Genomic DNA, 24,570 nt, shown 5'->3' with positions numbered 1-24,570 from the left:
GTCCAATGTACTATGTTTGTGGTTCCCTAGTAGAAATGCATGACCCATAACAGAGTTCTGTAACTTAAAAAAAAAAAACTGATTAGAAAGAAATATGGCAAACGTCTGAATTCACTGTTACCTTATTCCCCTTTGTATTGAAGGTTGTGCCCCAATACACCTGCTACCTAGATATACTATGACTGAGACTGCCATGCCTCAAAGTGGGGTGAATACCCTGAGGCAGTACAGTCTCTGATGCCCAGTGTGTATTGTCCCTTTTTACATAGACTCACTTTTTAATGGGTCTCAGTTCTGTTTCTCATAATTTTAATAGATACACAAACATTAAGGCATGTTTACTCTGAATGCAGTACATCAGATGGGTCTGTTCCACTCAATGTAGCACTGGGTGACTTTGTGCATTCATTAAAATAGTTGTTTATTTTTCTCTTTCTTTCTTAACAAGAGGGGAAACTACAAATACAACTACATAATGGGGCCACTGAAGTCTGTATTTAGAGGCAATATCAAGATTTATATAGTTATTCTTGCAAGCTGCTACTAAGATCTTAATGGTGGCAAGCTCCAAACAATTTGGTTACTTGTATACTGATATTTTTGCAGTGGTAAGTATTGTTTATGACTGCTAAAAAAGAATCCATTAAGTAAATCAAACAACCCCATTTGAGGTCTAATTTTAGAAGTGGTATATACTTGTAAATACATTTCTATCTGTTGTCAAGCTGGATTTATTGTTAAATAAATGTTTAATGTAGGCATGCAGACATAACCATTCAGCCAGAATGATGCCGGAATACAAAACAACCATCACTGATTTTAATGAATGGCTGCATAAATGGAGCTATTTGGGGGGGTCCAGTCTGAGAGAACATGGCAGAAAGATCTTCCGTGCCAGGGATGGGCTGTACATGTCCTCAAGTACTTTTGCATACTGGCAATAACCATTTCCATACAATAGTGCTTTTTTAGGCAAAGTGAAATTACTAGATTTTTTTTTTTGTTGTTGTGTCTTTCGGCTTTTCCCGGTTAGGGGTCGCCACAGCGGAACTCTGGTCCGCTAATGATTGGCAGTAGATTTTTACGTGCCAAGTTGCCAGCCCTGACGCACAACCTTCAACAAAGGTACGCCCATTCACGCATGTCTCCACACAGAAGACGCTCTAGCTGAGAATCGAACAGGACAACGTCTTACTGCTAGGCGACAATGCTATATTTTATCTTAATTTCAATCTGTTAGGCATCATGTTGGCTCTGCTCAGCACAAGAACCCTCACAAGCAAAATGTCTGACCTGAAAACTTTCCTTTGCTGGAAGAACATACACATTTGTGTAGCTACTGAAACCTATTTCCAATCTATGAAAAGCACTCCTTCACAACCTATCACACATTCAGGGCCACTCTACTAGTGAGAGAGGCATATCTATATTTATACCAAATGTCTTCAACTTCAACATTGTACTGGTCAAAAGCAAATGTTTATTTTTTCATTAATTACAGATTCTCCCCTAGAACTACAGAGGAACATATCAAATAACTAAATGTGCTCTTCTTGCTGGAAGTTAAACCAAATACTTTTTTATTACAATACTTTAATTACCAAAATATCATCTGGTCCATCCACACACCCATTAACTGTTACTCCCAAAGCTTTCTAATCATCAACTTCAGATCCCTAGACCAAATAGTTATTTTCCCTTCTAGAGGCCCCAAACTACTAGACTTTGTCTTATTTAACTCTCCTGACCTCCAGTCAGCCATACAAGTATTCCCTTCCCGAGTTAAATCAAGCTATTTTGTCATTACCGTCTGCCTCAAGACCTGCTTCCCTAGTCCTGGTACTTTATTTATATATTCAGGGACTTTAGCAAAACCAACCTATAAAATGTAATCAACTTTTACAAAAAACATAAATGGTTCAATCACCCGGAATTACTGAACACTGACACTCTGCATTAACCCTGGAATTTTATGACTATTAAATCACTGAACAGAGACCAGCATCCCTTCCAGCATATTGAAAACAGCAAATATATCAAACATCCAATCTGTAAAGAACCAAATTATTAACAAGTAATGTAAATTCCTAACCTTGCATAAATCTTGCATCCTCCCAGCTCATCATCTTAACCAAATTAATAAGTAATAAAACCAAACACTCCAGAATACAACAAAATGAAATTTAGTAAGGATGTTCATTTAATTATATACAAATTTCATCAGATAATTATACATGAATAAGCCTTTTAAATATTCTTACATACAAGTCACATGTTCAAAAAGTACCAATAGGAAACACAATGAATCATTTCAGTGCAACTTTCTCCATCCATTCATACGCAGCCCCTTTTTCTCATATTTGCATATGGGATCGGACTGCAACTTTCTAATTTAACAAAAGCAATTTTTTGACTGATAGCATTGGATAAAGCTATACCAACAATCCTAAAAATACTGAAAGGTATCTAAAATTAAAGATGAGCAGACTTGACTAGACTAGACATCTAAGTTTTAAAACACATACTAATACTTTCACTGAGTCAATCTGTTTATCTATAATTTCAGCTGCCACTTCAATTCTTTTTCTCCCCTACAATAGTAAAATGTCTTCCTCTATTATTCACAACTTGGTTTAAGACACCAAACACAAACTTTTTAAGATGATCACAGCTAACTATTGTGTTTGTACAATGCATTGTTTTTTTCTCTAATTTCTAATAGCTGGAAAATACTCGTATATCCTAATTGTGAGCTTCCTTGAACTTTTCCCTATATGGAAACACCCACAGCATGAACATGTAGCTGGGTAAGCAACTCCATAGGAAGTGCATGTGAAATGACAGGTATTCTGGAAGATTTGTTCATACTCTCAATATGAACATTTAGGCTGTTATGTATGAACTGACAAGCAGAGAAACCATTGCAGCAATAAGTACTCCAACTTGTATTTGCAGGGTAACCTGCCCTCCAAGTCTGAAGGATAGACTTTAAATTAAAACCAGTTTTATAAGTAAATATAGGACTGTTACCAACAGTCCTAGCCAAGTCCACATTACCCATTATTAAGCTTCTAATTATTGGTAATATTACCAATCTGTTTTATTTATTTACTACCTACTGATGGTGTAATAGCTGATGAACTAAAAAGTTTACTTAGGAGTCTTATTCAATACCGCACACTTATTTTATGAAACTTATAAAATAGGCTTAAATGAGCCTCTCTCTTAGCAGAAATCCCTTCAGTATGTTGATCATACACACTGTATAACCCCTTTCTAAATTCCATGCAAGTCATTTCAACTTTAAAAATATTAACTTCAGATGTTAAACATGAAACTTTAATAAGATGCCCTTTCATAACATTTTTCATTAAAAATGGATAACTGGAGTCAGGTAACAATTGTTAAGTTTTTTTTGTTTGTTTGTTTTTTGTTTTTCTTTGCCTAGTGGCATCAAATCAAAATTTGTATTTATTTTATTAAATTAGAAAGTTGCATTGAAATGATTGATATGTGACTTGTATGTCAGAATACTTAAATGGTTGATTAACGTTATGGTTGTCTAATGAAGTTTATACATAATTAGACAAAAGCACTCAAATTGTTTTTGTGTTATGTAGTTTGAAGTTTTTTATTTATATTATTATTATTATTTCTTCTCTCTCTCTCTTGCTGTGCCTTTTTTCATTGAAATTAGTAAGGAACTCAAGAATATTATAAGGGAAAACAAGGCTGGCTATGAGCACAAGACTGCAAACATTTTTAGCTGCTCTGGCAAAATCTTCAATAATAGCTAGCAGTGGGCTGAACTCATTGAAAGTTGTACACCTCACACTGACTCAGAAGCCATAGCTAACATCTCAGCTAACAAACCCAGCTCTAAGTTTACTCCATCTGCTATTCCCTTGGTTTCCCCATAGCAGCTCAAGATAAACTCCCTACCATCAATATTGACCAAGCTTTAACTGTACTTACAGCACTATTCTTAACATAAGAGTGACAAATGGAGTTGTCCAACTATGAATTTAAATAAATGACCCTCCTAAAAATGGAAGACTCCAAACATGCACTATTTTTGTAGCAAGGAAATTTATAGAATCTAATCACCTAGATTCTGTAAAACATATTTCACAGTACCAACCCAAATACAAATTAAATTATTTACATAAAACTTATAAGGAAAACATGCAGGTACAGCACATTTTTATGTAACAGTTCAGACTCCCACTGCCCCCATAAAATATGCTGAAAGCAGGGGTCATAGTTGGCCCATCACCACACATTTGATTTTTTTAAGCATTTACCATAAAATGTAAACAAAAATGTATATGATAGTATCCAATAAGGCACAGATGGTACAAATTTGACAAGATAAATCATCACTTTTAGAAATTCTCTGACCATTTCTATACACTCCTCTTGAGGTATACTGTTAAACAGAACTAATGTCCATTGCAATTAATAAAGTGTTAATTAGATTTAATGAAGTCATAAAATAGATGACTTTCTGATTTTTAATTACTCATGCACAAAATAAATAAAATACTTATTTTGCAACTTTTTGCATGCTGAATGACTTTTGCCATTGTAAGGCATTATTGCCTGTTTATATTATGGAGGCACTCACACTTGTTTGTTTAAAAATGGGAAAATGTTTTGTATTTTTACCCATTTGCAAAGCGCCTAGTAGCAATACTTCTCAACAGTCCAGATTTTCACAGAATGTCCAGATTTTTTTCCTCATATTTTTGGTCTGTTCCTCATAATATTTGTGGTTTTCTGACAAAACATTGAGGACTGAACTCGGCTTTGTCCAGATTTCTTGCATCAAAAGGTTGAGTGGACAACTGCATATTAAAAGGGACTCATTTATGGATATGAATATTTTGAAGACAGAGTCCATGTATAAATTAATCTATTAACATTGTTTGTTTTAAATCTTTCATGTTTGCTTGCCAAGAAATGTCTGAGGGGGGTCTGCCATTTTCATATTCACAAATATGAAATACAAAACATTTTAAGGGCTGCTAATGCAAAATTAAGAGCACTGGGCTAGCAATACAGCTTAAACAGGAAGATTAAACATTCTCTATCATACAGCTCAAAAGAAACGGTTCAGAATTTCTTAAAAAGTGAAGAGATGAGAACAATAACAAAAGGTAAGGATAAAGCAGACGCTGTGATTGGATTTTTGCATGCTTTCACAAAAGAAAATTTGGGACTAACACCAAAATGTAAATGTGAAATAGCTGTCGCAGATGTAAATTAGGTGGATTTGGAGTCTAAAATATGGAAGCTGTAGAATGAACTTCAGGGATTTAAGAAAAAGTCCAAAGACTTGCAGAATTATCAGCAAGAATGCATAGTTATTGAATGTAACAGCATCACATTTAAATGAAAAAAATTAAAAGATTGTTAGATATTCGAGAGATGTGACAGAAAATGGTTATAGTGGAAACCATTCATAAAGAGGAAAGGAATCTAGTTTAACATCAAAGGTGGGAAAAGTGATGGGAGGAATATATTAACTGCTATGAGTTTCATGATGCCACTCATTCTAGTCTTGTTGCAAAGAAGTTATTAAATAAAAATGTTTCACTTGTATGACTCTATTATTGTGTGTGCAGCTTAATATTTACAGCATGTATCTATCATTTTTATTTATTTTTTTTATTTTATTTTTTTTGAGCATTGTGCTGGTCACAGATTTATTTCTGTCAGAAAAGGCAATAAATGTATTCCTCATATATTTGGTTTAAACTAAAACTGAATGGCATGCTGACAACTTCTAATGAAGACTTAACAGGTCTTTGCAAGCTTTTTATCACCTACTAAGCAGCTACCTAAGATAGGTTGCATGACAGACTATCAAGCAAGCTGTAAATGAAATACATAATTTATTTCACTTATTTCTGTAGGTGTCCTCATGGCCTAAGCTATACAAAATTTTAATGACATCAACTCTGTGTGTTTTTGTATGTGTGTGAGTGTTTGTTTGTGTATATTTGTCTACTTTGCGTTGTCAAAGTTAACCCTTACAATGATTTGCATATTGCCTACCATCTCCTGCCACCACAGATAACCAACAGCTTAATAGTTAAATGTATGGAGTAAACTAAATGTGTTTTGCAGGAATGCTGCTCTCCAGCCATTCTTTGTTGCTTGATATAGGAGCTCAGCCCTCAACCCCTGCTTACCTCTGAGGATTACCAACCTCTAAGAAAAGGTTTTCCCTTTTTGTAAGGTGGTACAGCCTTGAAAGTAGTATATTCAGAGGTTAGGGAGTGTGGAACCAGAATCTCCCAAAGGGGAGCACAGGAAGGATCAGTTTCCCTAAAAAAAGAGCATTTTCTCAAACTATAATTATTTAGATATGCTGCAAAGTCATACCAAGTGGTGTTAAGCTGGTTGGTGGTATGCTGACCACGGCATTAGCTAGACAGATATATAATAGATATGACCGTGTGTATCTAGCTAGCTGTCTATGTGTATGTTTCATTTCAGATGTAAAAGTGAGTTTAATATCAGATATCTGATATAGGAGCCATGATCTTAAGAATATTAAAACAATATAATTAAACATGTGTATAGTTTTACATTCATTCTTGTGAATCAAACCAAGCCTTGTTGAAAACTATTTTTCATAAACATTAAAGTGAAATATGGAATATACTTAACGATACAAGACAACATATGAAAAGTGCCATATAAGAGTTGACAGCAGGTTGTGTACCATAACAAGTCAGCCTGCATCAGATTATATTTGTATCATAAGCAATGCAAAACAGATTGTAAATGCAGACAAATGAAGCAAGAAAACTGAAGAATTTAGATGGACTGAAATAACTACAGCAACAAAAATATGTGTTAAGAAGGTACAGGCAAAGCAACAGAGACAATCTTATTCCATCTTTGCTCAGACACTTGTCTTCATTTTCAGCAGACCATTTCCTTTCATGTTAGTGGGACAGTTTATTACTAAGAATAACACTCTTGCATTAACAATTAATGTATTACTGCTTGCTATGGATTTACAAGCTTTTATAAATTCGTGGCAGTGCGTGCTTTGGTTAATTCGAAGTAACATGCATAAATCAACACATTGTACAAAATGCTGCCAACATAAACCCATCCAGGGAGTCAAAGCTACACCAAGACTTATGCATGCTAATCTGAGCTTTTGACCACATACTAACAATCATTACAGTGTTTTGACATTAGCTTGCTGCTTTAAAGAGATGTCTCAGTCTGATTCAAGACAAGCTGCACCAAGTTTCCCACCAGCAAACATACTGAAACTCATAGCTACAGGTCACTGCAGTAAAAGTCCTGACTGAGTACCATTTCTAGTCCACTGGCTAAACCCATCTGAGTTGCAGTAGACTGATATCCTGCCATATGCAGTGTGCAACAGGCAGTGTTGCCTTACAGTAAGTGGTTCCCCAGTTTTATTCTTGGCTGGGGTGTCTTCTGTGCAGAGTCTGCATGTCCTTGCTTGCATGGGTTTACTCCAGGTGTTCCAGTTACCCCCCCCCCACATTCCAAAGACATGCATTAGATGGACTGGACACTCTAAATTGGCCATAGGTGTGAGCGTTCATGTGTGCGTGTGGTGCATCTTTTATATCGGTGAGGCTGCTGGTGTTTTCAGTCAGGATTTGTCTTACAGCATTTGCTGCTTCAAGATGGCGATATACATACCCTTTATATATTGGTGAGTTTTGCCTCAAGACATTTTGTTTCTATCGGTTGGTTTCTTCCATGACAAACCAAGATTGTGAAACATAATTATTTGTCATTTCTGAGCTTCGGTCTTGTTTTTCAACTTAAGGCGCCTCCTGTATGCTTAAGGGGCTTTTGGCACATTACAAGCTGGTGGTTTACAACAAATGGGACAAACTGTGTTTGGACTTTATCTTTTATCATCACTAAGGGTGTTGTTTTGGGTGGTATACCAACCACCAGTGGATTCCGGTTGTTTATCAATCGACGCAGGAGCAGGTCGACCATCAGTCCTAGTTTACAAATTGTGATTGGGCCTAACACTGCATTAATAGTGTGAATTTCATCTTACTACTTCAAAGGATAATTTTTGGCTTTATCCTCTAAGTTTCTTTATGTTGGCCCTTGGAAACCACATACAGGTATCGTGATGTGTGTTCATACATTTTTTACATTTGGTTCCTATATTTTACTACATCTAAGCCTGAAATTGATATCAATGGTGAACGTACCTGTTGGATGGGTACACCGAGCTTTGTTGATTGGCTTTAACATCAGTGGAATTATCACTCGACTATAAATACAAGCTTGTGCTTGTTTTTTTCAACTAAACCGTCTTTTGTATGCTTAAAGGGTTTTCCACACAATTAATGTTTGTGGTTTATACAGACTGGGACAAATTGTGCATGTATTGCTATTTTGGGGATCGCTTAACCAACTATCAGTGTGTTCTAGCTTTGGTATGACTTTTGTTTGGTGACGAAGATTAACCGAGGTTTTGGATTATAGCCTTCATCTCTACAACTAGCTGTTTCTTACAGATGCAGACACAGGTCGGCCATTAGAGCTGGTTCATGGTGAGCGACTAGGATTACCTTTGCATTAGTAGTGGGAACTTTACCTCCTCTCTTGTATGAATATTAGTATTTTACACCTTGAAGCATCTTTACATTGGCTCTTAGAAGCTATCAACAGGTACTGTAATTTGTGATTACATTTTTTGCATTAGGGTTCTATTTTCATATTTAGACTCTAAATACAAGTATACAATATTGAAGCCCGCCAATCATTGCTAAAGGTGGACTTGGTTGTTGGATGACAATCCGGAGCTTTCGCGATTGACTCTAGGAGTAGTGGGACTATTGTACACATACATACAAACTCTTCAACTCAATGGGACTTGAACTTTGAAAGACCCGATTCATTTGAACTATTGAGTTATTTGGGTCCCTATTACCAGTTATATTCAGTTTTTTGTGTATAATAATTGGACCTGTACAATTGTTGTGGTTTTTTGCATATTTAGTATAGCCATTCACATAGGTTTGGGGTGCAGACTATCTAATTGGGTCCGTTTTTTGGACCGGGCATTACTGTATTTGTGCTGGTACATCTTTTGGTCTTGCTGTTGTCCAGGTGGCTCCTTGATGATAATTATTACTAAACCTGCGGATTGGCTGGGCTGTTACATAACATTTGTTTGTTGTTCCTTGTGGGGGAGACGAAAGTCATCCATGTGAATGTCAATAGCCCTAAACACTTGAAGTGAGCTGTTGTGTTCTCTTTATTAAGGCCAGAGATGAAGGTCAGCCATTATTGTTTTCAACTAAGAGGGTCATATTTTGACCCATAACAGCTTTATGTGTTTTGTTTGGGTGTTAGGTGCATCTTTTCATTATTAATGGCAGAGACAAAGGTTGGCCATTTCATTCTCCAACTCTGAGTGTTGGCTTATGATCTCTAACAGTTACAACTCTTATTTGAGGAACTGGGTAATTTGCTAACCAGGGGTTCATCCTCTATATTAATTTTTTGTTGCAGTTCTGGTGATTGATGCCTTTATTGGTGGCGTTTTCCACATTATATAGAGGCATTGAGTGTAGATAAATTGATTATTGGTAGGTATCTTTTGTAGATCAGGGTTCAACCTGGACATTCAGCTTTTTAGACATTGTCACTCTTTTATTTATGTGAACTAGGCTATCATCTCTATATTTGTGATATAATTCTCATTTTTCTACTGTTTCAGTTTATTTTGGTCCTGGTCTTCGGACACATTCAGCAACTACACTTGAACTGATTACTGTTGGTTATAATGAGTTTTGAATGCATTAGTCATTGAATTTGAGACATACAGGGGATTAATAAGATGGATCTCTCAAAATTACTGGAGGGTCTTTCTGCAGACAGAGATGACTTGGAAGATTTTGGGTTGAGACAACCAGGTTTAGACAATTCTACTACTGGGGTTACAGACCCTGACAGTATTTGTGGTACACCTTTTCATAAACTCACCAAAAATATGAGGACCTTGAGGTCCAATATTTGGCATCTGAAACTTATGGCATACAAATTTAAAGATATTACCCCACATGGACCAAGAGTTTGAATTCAACCCTTAGTGAGCCAGGTGGATGACCAGTTATCACAGGATTGGGTTCAGGCCCAACATAAAGCCTCTATGGCTTTGTAGATGCTCTTATTTTGTCCTGTGAGAGAACCATTGGCCAATGCATTGGGGAAGTCAGATGCAATTGTGAGGAGGTAAAATGTTATGAAGGGGAAACTTTTTTCACCAAACATCTTAATTTACTGGCTAAAGACCTATCTGTTTTACAACAGCAATTAAAAAAGAAGATGACGCAGAAGTTTAATCGTGACATTTCAGATTATGATAGAGGGAAGCCTTTGGTATACAAAAGAATGTTAGATTCCAGGATCAAGGTTATAACAAACAGGTTAGTAAAAGGAAAAGACCAAGGTCAATATTGAAGAATAAGGGGAATGGTCATGGAGGTACATCTGGAGACGAATATTTGTCTGCCACTGATGTGGAATTGACTTCCACCCAGGAGTCACCCATTGCCAACAGAAGGCCCAGTACTGACCCTTTAGGGGGAAGAGGCACAGAGGGGGTAGAAAACAATTGAATGAGTAGGCAGTATTCAACAACTTTTGGATATGATTCTACCCCACTAAATGTTAATAACAATGTGCACAATATTTCTAGTCAGGCTTTGCCTGATATTGAAATAAACAGGGAATGACCAGTCTCAAAGATCTACTGGTTTTCACTTTTGTAAAACCAATTTTATGCCACCCATGGACAAACATGTTTCAATATTCAAAGAATGTGTTCTCAAAGATCTACATTTTAACAAAAATGTACACAGCAACATCAGACACAATCTTACCAAACAGGAACAGGCTCTGACCAAACTTAGCAATAACCATGATTTGGTAATCTTACCAGCAGACAAAGGGGGGGAGGTTGTCATGGACTGGTCCATGTACTTAGCTGAGGCTGAACAACAACTATCTAATGGCCAATTCTACATGCATATGCCACTGGATCCCACTTTTAAATTTAAAATATAGATTGATCAATTTTTGAAACTGGCACAGGAGGAAGGTATTATCAGGCACAGGAGGAAGGTATTATCAGTCAAAAAGTAATGTTTCAACTTACTGTGCCTGACCCACAATCTCAATATCTAGATTTGCTGCCCAAAATACATAAACAGCCAACCCAACCACCGGGGAGACCCATTGTATCGGGGAGGGGGTCTTTGACGGAGCCTTTATTGGCCTTTTTGATTGAATATCTTCAACCATCACTATCTATGGTCAGAGCAAGGATTAAGGATACCACACAGTTTCTTCAGGTCATTACCAATACCCAGTTGGATCCCAGTTGGTTGATGTGCACATTGGACATTACCGCCTTATACACCAACATCCCCCATTGGGCGGGTCTAGAAGCCATTCGTTTTTGGTTGGAAAAAGCTGACATATACACTCCTGGGTTTAACACTATTAATTTGTCTAACAAAACATGTCTTAACAAAGAATGTTTTCTATTTCCATGGTGAATGTTACTGGCAAGTTAGAGGGACTGCCATGGGGGCTTCTTTCGCCCCCATTTATGCTGACTTGTTCATGGGGTACATTGAAGAACAGCTTATTTATGATGCCAGCCACAACATATTTCTGGAAGAAATGGACATTTGGCGGCGGTACTTAGATGACTGTTGAATGGTGTGGAGAGGAGATGTGACTTATGTAGAGGAATTTGTACAATATTTAAATGAAAATAAGTGGAGGGATTCACTTCACACTGAATTGGGATTACAATCAAATCACTTTTTTGGACGAGAGTGTCATTCGAGAGAGTGATAATATGCTGAGAACAGAAGTTTTCCGAAAATTTCCCCAATTCAATACCCTGCTTCATGCAACAAGTCATCATCCTTGACACATCATCCACAGCATCCCTAAGTCCCAGTTTTTAAGGATTAAATGCATCTGTTCCACTGAGCATGCCTTTTCATTACAGTAACAGGATCCAATAGGTTCCTCAACAGGGGCTATCATGCTCATAACATAAATAAGGCTTGTTCATTTGCCTCAGAACAATCTAGAGCTATTCTTTTGCAGTATCAACATACCTCTAACAATATGGATAGAAATTCATCTCAACCCATACGCCTGGTCACCTCCTTTGGACGCAACATTAACACATTTAGACAAATCATTGACAACCATTGGGGCATACTATTGGCCAATGAGAAATTATCTGAAGTATTATCACCACATTGTTTATTTTCATATCACAGAGGTCCAACACAACTCTCATTTCACTAATTACAAACATTCATCACCTTCTAATACACAGCAGCAGCTGACACTATTTGGGGACAAACTGGTGGGCAGTATTCCATGTGGTCACTGTTCTGCGTGTCCATATGTCTTAAAGACTAAAGAGTTTACCAGCAGCAATACCTCCAAGATATATGGGATCCATTCTTTTGGAAATTGCAGCAGTGTCTGGGTCATATATCTAGCAACCTGTTTTTGTTCCAACTTTTATGTGGAACAAACCTCTCGGCCACTGAGGTTTCATATTAGTAAACACCTCAGTGACATTAGAAATAAGAAAATGTCTAATTCAGTATTCAAACATACTATGACCCATACCACTGCCAGATTCAATTTTGCCATTATAGATAAAGTCCAGGGCAACAGAATGTGTAAAGCAGGGTGGCCTACCATTTTAAACAAAAAAGAATCAAGCTGGATTGTCAGGCTAGGTGCTTTGTTTAAGCCTGGCCTTAATGAGCTGAGCTAATGTTGGTATGAACCAATAAGAAAATGACTCTAATTATGTGTTTCAGTATTTAAATTATTCATAATTTCTTTGTGTGTTTTATCACTGAAGAAGGCATTGTTATTGCCAAAACCGGTTTGCTACTATCTTTGGAGTTGCCACAATAAAGAATTATATTTTCTTCTAAACCTCCTTGGTGCTGGACAATTTTTGTTTTTGGTATGCTGTTGGTTTAGTCCGTGAACCTTGTTGCACTTGCGTGTCTCTTGTGCTTTCAAGGTGGAAGAACTACCATGGAAAGTGTAGCCACACTGGGAGTGTAAACCCTGGTTCTAGATGATTGTCACTGTTGAAGTGACACCATAAAACCATGTCCAAAAATGGGAAGAAAGGGTTGTGGATGGATGGATGGATGGATGGATGGATGGATGGATGGATGGATGGATTTTTATCCAGTGTTGTTGTTAGGAAGGTTAGTGCAAGCATGAGCATTCATTTCTATCAGTGTGATTTTTTGTAGGCATTCTAAGTGCTTGAATTAACATTATTGATTATATATTACTTTAATGCTCATTTCACGTTTAATGTGCGTGGCCCTTCTGATGCTGCTGTAGTATTTCCCTGCCTATTAAACTGTTAAATTGGGAAGCAGAGAGATGCATATCCATCCATCCATCCATCCATTGACTAGGAACAAGAAAAGAGCACCTCCCATAGCAGTGTGACACCTATAGCAGGTACAACTAGGTTAACTGAAAGCTTCAGAATCTGTAAAACCAAGTCAAAAGGTACAGATGACAGTAGAATGAAATAATGGTTTTCCAGTTTCAGAAGAGAAACCAGAAACAGTAGGCACACAAACAGTGCAGTGTATACAGAATGACAATTGAAAATCAGCATGCTTCTGAAGAAAAGAGAAAAAAAAAAAAATATATATATATATATATATATATATATATATATATAAAAAGAATGAACAAACGTAAAGCAGCATGCAGTAGTTTGCAAACTGTAATAAATATTGTAGAAGCACATGCAACAAAGTATAAAACAACCCTAAGCCAAACAGAAAGAAAGTCCTGCTGACCGAGTACAAAGAAAATGACAGAATATCCACCCATCAAAGACAGAGGATTACATTTGGGTCTCTGATCATAATCAGTTTATCATGTGCTTGAGACATGAATGGCAAGAAATTCATCTCAAAAGTCAAAAAGGTAGAATCTTGACATCCACTATGAGAACATATAAAAAGGGTTAAGACTGGACAGACACAACCATAATTATTTGTACTGCAAGGAGATTAAACTGCTTCCATGTCCTTTAATAGTTGAAGAAAAAGAGTGTAAAAGTGTTTTACATCTTTAAATGGTATAACAAACATATCACTGCTACAAGAGACAACCACAGGCAAGCAGCCCCAAAAACAAAAACAAAAAATATTTCGAACAATTAAGCACTTCATCCAGCCAAAAACAAAAAAGAGGTAAAGTGAAGTGTTTGATGCTTTAAATATATTTTCTATTTGTTCTACTGTTCTGCAGTGGGAACTTAACATTGTAAATGCTCTAGTAAAAGACTAGAGCTTAACAGTGGTATGGGTTGCTTAACAAGCCTGTGTTTTCCCCAGTTGTGGAGTGTAAAAGTAGCACTCTGTACAAAATGATCCAGGGGAGACTTAAAAGGAGTTTATTTATTTATTTTATTTTATTTATTTTACATTTGTTTACCGGGAGAGTCCGAGTGGGTGTAAAACCCTTTTTCAGCAGAGGCCCGGGGAGAAAAGCTCCAACAAAAGTGTTAGTAGGACAAGTGTTACTAGTAAGATATTTTAACACACAATGAAGATAAAATACAATAAAAATAGCAAAACATTATAGCTTTAAAATAAAAACAGGATGAACTGGTCAAGAGGAAACTACATGACAGGTAGTTACAGTGCTTCTAGGTGGCAATAGTTGTGGCAAACTAACCTAGTGAAAAAATTACAATAGGTACTTATTCCAAGAGTGCTATAGTAATGGATGGTGCATTCTGGAAGCAGAGAGTTATATAGAGGTGGTGAAGTGAGACTACAGCTTAGGGATCAGCTACATCTTGACTGTGCTATGGTAAAGATATAGAGATGTAGTAAAAACTTATAGGCCACTATGACATAGATTGGACTAACCAACCCCATTGCATTTACATGCCCATGAATTTGTGAAATGAGCTTTGGTGTGATGCTTGAAGCCTTTTAAGTTAGTAATAATTCTGAGTGTTAGCAGAAGAGAATTCCACTGTTTGGCAAAGCAATGGGAGTATAATTAGTCCCCTGCACTATTTTTGCTCATGATTACTTATAGTAGGGATTTACTGGTGGATCTTAGTTGACGGGAGCTTGTGTAGGGGGTGAGAAGGCCTTGTAGGGCTGGAGTTTTTTCGGCATTATAAAGCATGTGATGCTCAGAACAGAGTTGTGCAAGGATGAGTTGGTGAGGTAGTTAGCCAAAATAGTTGCTTTAGTGCGTTACAGTGATGGGTTCTACGAGGGCAACCTGTAGCAAATTTTGCTATTTTGTTATAGCAGGAATCTAGCTTGGTTAGCTCAGATTTAGAGATGCTGGTGAAGATGGGTGTGGCATATAGTAAAGTTGACAGAAGGTGAGTTCTGGCGGTGGTTATTCTGGAGTTTGGGGTCAGGTCATTTTTACATCTATATAGAGTGCCGATTTTCTTCTGGACTTTTTTTTAACAGTCTGTGCAATATGTAGGTCAAATGTCAGGTTTTGGTCAATAACACAGAGAAGCTTGGTGGATGGAACAGGTTCTATTATGGTCTTGTTGTTGGATATGATATTGAAGTAAGTGGGTTAGGTATTAAGTTTAGTGGGATAGAAATGAACCAGTTTTGTTTTATTTGGGTTAAGGATTAATTGTGCATCAGCCAGCCATGATTTGATATTAGTGAAGGATGTTTGGGTTAAGTTCTGGTAGAGTTGAGGAAGAACAAATGACTGTGGAGTCGTCTGCATATTGTATTAGGGTGGCTGGTGTTGTAAGCCTTGTGGAGATTATTTGTAAACAGGTTAAATAGGAGGGGGCTAAGAATGGATCTTCTGGGTACACCAGTCGTAAAAGGTAGTAAGGGAGAAAGAGATTTGTCCCACTGTATCGCTTGCTGCCAATCAGTGAGATAGTTCTGAACCCAGGCTAATGTGGTCTGGCTTAAACTTAGTTTAGATAGGGCAGTCAGAAGTTTGTTATGAGACACTGTGTTGAATGCTTTTGATAAGTCTAGAAAGATTGCTGATACTAGGTCTCCATTATTTCTAAGTTGGTTGATGGTATTAGTGAAAATGATGAGGGCTGTGGTTGTACTATGGTGGGGGCGAAAGCCATGCTGAGTGTCTATAAGTAATTTGCTGTGAAGTAGATGGTTAAGTAATTGGGTATGACCGCACATTTCTAGAATTTTTGATAGAGGAGATAAAATAGCTATTGGACAGTAGTTTGAGAAGTCATTAGAAGGCCCTCCTTTGTGCAGGGTATGATGTGTGCAATTTTACAGAGGGTAGGGATGTACTGCTCGGTTGTGGGGTGGTTAATTAGTAGGGAAACAGGGTAGGAGATGGCTTCTGCTATCTTTAAGAATTTTGTAGGAAGGTTATCTGCAGCTAGGGTTGTGGGTTTAAGCCTGAGCAAGTATTTGTATATGGTATGTGTTGGAACTGGGGTTAAAGAGAAAGTGTTATTTTCCTCAAGTAGACTGGATAGGTTAATGGCCTGTGGTGGGCAGTTTTGAGCAGTAAGTGTTTTGATGGAGTCAGTGAAGTAATTATTGAATTGGGTAGCAATACAGTCTAATGAGTTACTTGTTGTTGATGGGGGGGTCTTAGTCTGACCAGGACGTAGTATTGTATTTAGAGCTGACCAAAATTTTTGTGGATAATTTTGGTATTTGGATTGTAAGTTATTATATTAATTATTTTTATCAAGTCTTATCTAGGTTTTGGCTTTATTTCTAAGGTGGAGATACTTCCGGTGGGTGGCTGTAGATTTTATGTGGGACCATTCATACCATGCTTTATCTCTTTCTTTTAGGAGAGATTTAGTTTGTTTAGTGAGCCAAGAAGAATACTTAGATTTTGCACGTATTGTCCTGATAGGGGCCGTGTTACTTAGGATGTTAATAAATGTGGAGTTAAAGTAATCTACTACCTTGTCTAGGGATAAAATTTTGAGTGGGTTCCAATTACAGAGGTTTAGGGATGCAATGAAGTCTTGCTGCTTGAAGTGTTTGATATTGCGAATTTGGTAGGTAGTTGGGGTTTTTGTGGGATTTGCCTGATGACGGATAATGTAGGTAGGGAGATGGTCACTAAGTGAATCAGGAAGGATACCAGGACTATAAGAAGGAGGGGAATAGTTAGTGAGAATCCAGTAGAGGACGGCTTCCTTTTTGGAAGTTTTGTCAAGCCTAGTTGTCTCTGGGATTAGTTGGGTAAATCCGTAGAGATTGATAAAGGTGGTAGGATGTTTGGAGTTACAGGAGTACCAGTTAATGTTAAAGCCCCCTAGTACTATGGTCTCTTGTGGGAGGTTGTTGGTGGTTCATTGTAGGATGGATTTAAGTTTGTCTATGTTGTTCCCAGGAGGTATATAGGATCCTATGATGTAAATATTTTTATTTTGACAAAGTTTTATTTGAGCTAAGAGTATTTCTAAGTTTGGGATGCTGGAACGGTTAAGGTTAACTCTCTCAATTTTAAGATTGTTTTTGAAGAGAAGGCCTATGCCACCTCCTTTTTTCATTTCCCTATCTTGCCTAAGAATGCTGTAGCCTGTGGGAAGAATTTCATTATCAGGGATGTCAGGTTTGTGTGAGGAGGACTATGTCAGGGGAGTAAAGAGTAGGAATGCATGAAGTTCCTGCATTTTGTTTGTAATCTTCTAATGTTAAGGTTCATTATGAGTAGGTCATTATTTTTTCTGGAGGTAATTACAGAATGTCTGAGTATTGTTAGTGCTTTTCTGAGTAGGACAGGGACCAGGATTAGGGTAGATGTTGCCTCTAAGGCTGAGTAGAAAGGCTGTTAAATAGTTGTTCTTTATGGTTTTGAGAACTAGTTTATTGTACTGTGTGGATGAGCGTAGGGTATTACCTTGGGGGAGCCATTTTAGGGAGGCAGAATCTAGAATTGTATAGTTGTAGATAGCTGAGTGTATGGCAAAGGTAATAGGTTTAGCTGTAAAGAGATTGTATGAGTGATGGAGATGGGCGTGACAGGAGTAGAATAAGTATGTGTGATATGATGTGAAGTAGGACAGGGCAGTGAGAGTGATAATTGCTAGGCAATGTAGGATGAGCATACTGGGGTAGATGGTAGGTTAGGGTGGAAAGAAAAGAGGTGGGAGTAAAGTAATGTAGAGTGTGTTAAGAACTGGTAATAAGGTGTGGTACAAGAGGAGGGGTGGGAGGATTGAAAGTAAGGTTGATAGGGATTATAATACTATGGGAGGTACTTAGAGGCGAGAGGTATGAGTGGATAGTTGGGCAAAGTGAGAAATTTTGATTGGACTATTAAGGTAGTGGGTATGTTTGGATAGATATAAAAGTAATTCTGCGGGGGGGGTGGGATTGGGGGTAGGGTAGGGGAGCAGAGCAAGCCCGAGTGAAGCAAGGGGGAGTGGAGCAAAATGCACCCATGAGAAAACTGAGCAGCAATTGCACAAAATAACCAATCAATAGACACAAATTCCAGTATGTCTTTGCTAAAGGCTGGATTAGTTGAAAGCTGACAAGAATCTGCAGTTACGGTTGCCTTATAACCTCTTAGTTTACAGCCAGATGCAGTGAAACTACTGAGTTTCCTTGTAATTACTGAACTTTTTAATTTTCTAGGGCCTTTTCTCCTTATTTCTTGGTTGATTTACTAAAGGAGCACAGGAAATCCTTAGAATACAGAGTGTGTTAGCAACTAAATAGGGGGATGGGGAGCAGCTGCCATCCCTAGTCGAGGGTAGAGTCTCCTATGAATCCTTTGCACAGATACGGTTAGCTAAGTGGATAACCTAGGTGAACACATACAGTAGCTTTTTTGAGTTTGTTCTTTTATGGCTTCACAGTCCTTGGGTCCTTGTGGTTGGTGTCTTCCCTATAGCTAGGGTCCGCGACCGAGAGTTCAACAGTGGGAGGGCTGAGAGAGACCGTTCATGGGGACAGTATTCCCTGAAATAAAAAAATAATAATATACCATTGTAATTACATTAAGGTTTCATGCCAAAGGAGCAAAAAAGATTGATGACTAAGGTCTGTGATAGAGGAATGGAGTTGGATAATGATAAGAGAAGTGGAACAATAATTCCACACCAATGCAGAGAGAGTTAAGGATTTAAACATTGCGGAGATTAGCTTTTGCACAAGTACAAACAGGCACTACAGACAAAAGGGATTACTTAGTTGGGCCAAGAGAACCAAGCAAAAGCAGATATATCTTCATATTAAAAACAGCACATTAGCCTGTAAATAACTGAATGCACAGCGTTTAGTCAATAGCCCTCTATTTCCCAAACATAATTAATTACTAATGAAAGGGGCTTAAACAGGGTAAAAAATGAAAACTTGTCTACTGGGTGTTAATTTGACTTCTGCTGCAAGAATAATGGAGTGTACACACAGGCTACTTAGTGTTTAATTCTGCAGAAGTATGCAATTACACTAAAAAAGCTAACAGTTGCTAAGATAGTACCACTGTAGAATATAATAATCACTATAGCCAGTATAACTCCCCGTAGCAGCGTGCACTCTAAACACTGAGAAAGTCAATCCCCTTATGCAGTTTACAACACATGGCCACATAAAATTGTGTACTTTTAACAGTTCATCAACAGTAAACAATAATGCAGAACAATGTATTACTACGCTTGAGTTATATAATATACTGGTAGAAGCAGTTCAGCAGTAGAAAAAAAAATGCGTTGCTACACTTAAATTACATAACACACTAGAAGAACAGTTCAGCTACCGCATTAATAGTGGGTAAATAATGCATAACCACACTTGAACTTGAGGAAATAGACTAAAGTTGTGCTAAGAGGAGACTGGTAAGTCAACACTTACGCTGAGCTAGAAGGAACCAGCAGCTGCTTTGAGTGAGCAAAGATAGCACCAGGGGTTTAAAATAACTATACTGGGACCATATTGGAGGAGGGGAGGGAGGGAGTGGTCACAGATATTGCAATGTAGTGGTTTTCTATGGAAATCCCGCACCCAGGAGAAAACTGAGCAGCAAATGCACAAAATAACTAATCAATAGACCTTTGCTAAAGGCTGGATTAGTTCTAGACTAACAAGAATCGGCAGTTATGGTTGCCTTATAGCCTCTTAGTTTACAGCCAGATGCAGTGAAACTACTGAGTTTCCTTGTAATTACTGAACTTTTTAATTTTCTAGGGCTTTTTCTCCTCATTTCTTGGTTGTTTTACTAAAGGAGCATAAGAAATCCTTAGAATACAGAGTGTGTTAGCAACTAAATAGGGGGATGGGGGTGATACTGTTCGCTAACTGGATAACATAGGTGAGCACGGACAGTAGCTTTTTTGAGTTTGTTCTTTTATGGCTTCACAGTCCTTGGGTCCTTGTGGCTGGTGTCTTCCCTGTAGCTAGGGTCCACGACCGAGTGTTCAACAGTGGGAGGACTATGAGAGAGACCATTCATGGGGACAGTATGAGTTGCTTTTATATGTCATGACAGCAGTACAAATTAAACTGTACTGTAGATATGAAGGTATTTTAACTCAAGAAAAAGCAAGAGATTGTTGTCCCATAGTATAAGGTAGCATTTTTGTTTCAAAGCAAAATTAATTTTATCAGATGTGAAATACAATTGACTTTACAAAACTGTCTGAAGATAGAGTTCTGCTTTCAAATATAAATATGTAGGGATATTCTAAAGGGGTTTGGCCTCAAGCAGTTTCAGTATTAGAAGACACATCCATAGTTCACAAAACAATATGTAATAAAAGCAAACTGGTAAAATCATCATTGTCAACAGCTCAGTCAAGTATAAGCTTGGACACTGTTTCAACATTGGGTACAAAAACCTGCTTTTATTACATATAGTCTTTTCGGATACTAAACCTTGAAATGTTGGCACTTGAAATGCCGAGAGCTGACACACTGGAAAAAAAGACCAAAAATTAAGAAAAGTGAAGCTTGAACATCACTTTTCTCATTTAAACTTTTTTGCAGGAGGGCAAGCCCCCTAAATTCCAAACTTATATAAACCAACTATGAGATCCCCATACCTCAAAGAGCAGGGAATATTCCAAGAAAAGGCGATCTCAGACTCAGTCCATTTTTTCAGCCAGTCTACATGTTTTGAGATTCATTCTAGTGGGTCTTGACATTTCAAATGGTTACCCTATATCTCACATAAGATGTTTTTGTGAAATTCTTGGTTTGGGGAGCAGTGTGTATAAAAAAACAAGAAACCTAGCATATGACTTACCACTGCAACTCAAACAGAAGTCTATTAGCTCCTCTCTAAATCTTGAAGGAAAATGTGATATTTAGCTAAATTAACTTAGAATGTTAAGAATCAAGTCAATTGAAAATCCATAAAGATTTTTTCCTTAATTATGAACTAGAAAGAAAATAACTCTGTTGCCAATTTTACCTCTCGTTCAATGAAAAATCACTAAGAAATGTCCCATTCAAAGTTACTTAAAAGGAGGCAATCCTAGTAACATCAGTAGAGCTAAGCAACTAAATGAATGTGCTGTAACATAGTTTAAGCCTATCAGTCCAAGTCTTATTTCAACAATTTTTTTCTCCAACAAACTTCTTATTAAAAAAAACTATGTGTAACTATAAACTCACTTCTCATCAGTTTAAAGTGCTTTTGGAAGCAATTTTTCTCTAGTGGGCTTCACGTGGTTAACAAACAGGAAATTAAAATGAATATGCATCAGTTCTAATCATACAGTTGCTGCTAAGATGGTCCTGAGGAAAAAAATAAATAAAACTGCAATGACTTATTATTGAAATACTTGAAGTCAGTAGGATACTTCTGGCACACAGATTGTTATACAATACAGGCAGTTTTTAGTACCGGTTGGAAAAAATTCAGTACAGTCTTGCTTAAAACTTGTTCAGTGAATGCTGTCATCTAGTGTATGCTGTGCTGAAAAGATGTACTGGGAGAATACAATGATTTTTGGGGGTGTACATAATAATTCAACTTATATATGAAAATTGGCAGCAGTTAAATATGCAGTATATATAAATATGCATTATATGTAAAGCACTAAAGCTTAAAGTTACAAGGGTACCTTTACTATATATACATCTCAGCTGTCCAGAATTACAGAATGTCCTGATTTTTGCCTCATATTTTTGTTCTATTCCTTACAAAATGTGTGTTTTTTGGTAAATCATTGTGGATTGAAGTAACCAAATGACGACATTTGAATTTCTGACTTCATATTCTTCAAAAAAATATGCTAATGCAAAACTTGTTATTCTAGCAACTGTTTAAGTTTATAAGATCAATATTTAAAATAGGTCTCTGATTTTTGATATTTGACTTCCAGTTACCCTTAGATTTGTCCAGAATTCTTACACTAAGGCTCATTAATAAGCTCTGCAGTGTTGTAATACATGTTAATCCAAACAATTTATCATTACTTTCTGCAAACACCACCTGAAGAATATGACAAAAATTCTGTTTGCAGATGAAAATGGCTATGATGTAAACCACAGGTTAAAATATCAAAGTAACAAATGAACAGTTTACAGACTAAATACAGCTTTAAATCTGGTTAGCAATAGCTTAAACCAAATGTTTTACCACAGTAATTTTAGAGCCACTTCATCAACTCCGGTGCTGTCATTGCATAATGCTGTAAGGAAGGGACTTTCCTTATCTGTGCTTTATATATAACATTACACCACAGATTTAGAATGGCATAAGCTACTAACAAGCCTCACAGGTTCATAGGTGTTTGGGACCAATGACCACAAGGGCCTTTTTAAGCCTAGCCATGCATCCCAAATCTCTGATAAGTTCTGATACCCTTGGTAAGTGTAACCCATAGTCATGAATTTGGTTCCCACTGATATACTATGAGATTCAAACAAGTCATTTAAAGAGATGGTACCCTGTGCGTCATGGACTTTTCTGGTTAAGAAATTAATAAATATGGTCACCATATCAATTTCTCTTTTCCTGAAAAATGCATCAAAATTGCATTCATTCAAACAGAAAGCATTTGTGTAATACAATGCAAGTAGCACAGTTTTATGATATGGAGTCTTAGCTTGTAACAGGAATTATAGCCATTCACGCAGAGACTTCACACAGTCATACTAAAATGATCACACCCAAAAATATACTACAGCATATATCCATTTGTGACCAGTACCTCACCAAAGATATGTTTCAAAGGTCAAGAAGAACTCATTGCATTTCTGAATCATAAGTTGAGGTCCATAGTAAGAGTGAGGGGAAGGTATGAGGTAGACAAAAATGATATCACTTTTAAGATCAATATTTGTTTTATCGTGGGTATGACACCAATAGATGTCTGCCCACCAGTGTCCTCGCTCTGATACTCTAGCACAAGTTGGAGTGAGGAACAAACTGTGAATCTTGAAGCAGCTTAACTCTATGGCTCCATCCAACTGCTGAACTCTTTTTAGGGCTACATGTTGGCTGTTGAATATATGCAGACTGAAATGTACTCGTCTTGGAACTCCACAAAGGATTTAAACACTACCACATGGATGGCAATATAACAGACTTATTAGAAGAAGATCCTACAGGACTAATATCTGTTGTACTATCAGAAGGCCACCCCCATACCTAAGCACTAGAAGCAAAACTGGACGCACTCATGCAACTTGTGTCCAAAATCCTCTCAGATACTTTAGAATTCAAAGAAAAGGAACTTTCGTATAAAACTATCACTACTGCTAGAGCTGCTGAAAGGGCTTTTTCCAAAATCTGCATGATGCCCAGCTATACAATACAATGGCAACAATTCAAGAGCTACTCCAACAAAAATCGGATGATTTGGTAGAGAAATGGACAATAGTTTTCAACTAATTAGGTTTAAGGCAGAAAAGGAAGGATCTAGTGTGTCATTTTTACAGGAAACCCCTACTAAACGTGTGCAATGGTTATCCCAGCTACTACCAAAGACTACAATGTGAACACAGATTACCCCATGGCCAATTTCCAAAACCAGTTATTTCCAAGTGTTCAAACTGAGGTGACTAAAAGTGCAAGAAACTATCAGAGAAGGCAAAACATTTTTATAGGCAGAATGTGTAGCAGGAACTTATTCATATTTCTTTGCTGCATCAGCAGGCAATATTTGTTGTGACACAACTGTTACAAAAATACCTTCCTACAACTTTCAATTATCCTGTTACTTTACCCCAACATTCTGCATACCAGTTAGAAATCTCAAAAGCTGCTTTCATTTTATGTACAAAACAACTTGTCTGTCAGATTTGTGAATAACTTGCCATGCTAATATATATTCGCATGACTAGCCCTCAGAAGCAATAACCGAACAATCAAAAGCGATTAAAGGACTGGAAAATTGGTAGCTGTCTCCATGCAACCAGGTCATCTCTTACCAGCAAAAAATAATAGTGCAGTCAGTATTACCCCTGAGATCAAAAGTCCTGACTCTTCCCTGCAAAGGTAAGAATCAGAAGACTATTCCAAGATACAATCAGCAGTCAGCAT

At 37.2% G+C, this 24,570-nt stretch overlaps 1 protein-coding gene across 2 annotated transcripts in view; it reads right to left on the bottom strand.

The window, feature by feature from the left end:
- NHSL2 (NHS like 2) overlaps positions 1-24,570 on the bottom strand; it is a 1,843,971-nt gene that overhangs the window by 1,797,615 nt on the left and 21,786 nt on the right. The gene's annotated exons all lie outside the window — the stretch shown is intronic.

The sequence above is a fragment of the Protopterus annectens genome, chromosome 15.part0 (genome assembly GCF_019279795.1).
Source record: "Protopterus annectens isolate FY-2018-M chromosome 15.part0, PAN1.0, whole genome shotgun sequence".
NCBI lineage: Eukaryota > Metazoa > Chordata > Ceratodontiformes > Protopteridae > Protopterus > Protopterus annectens.
This window is presented reverse-complemented; position numbering and strand designations above follow the sequence as displayed.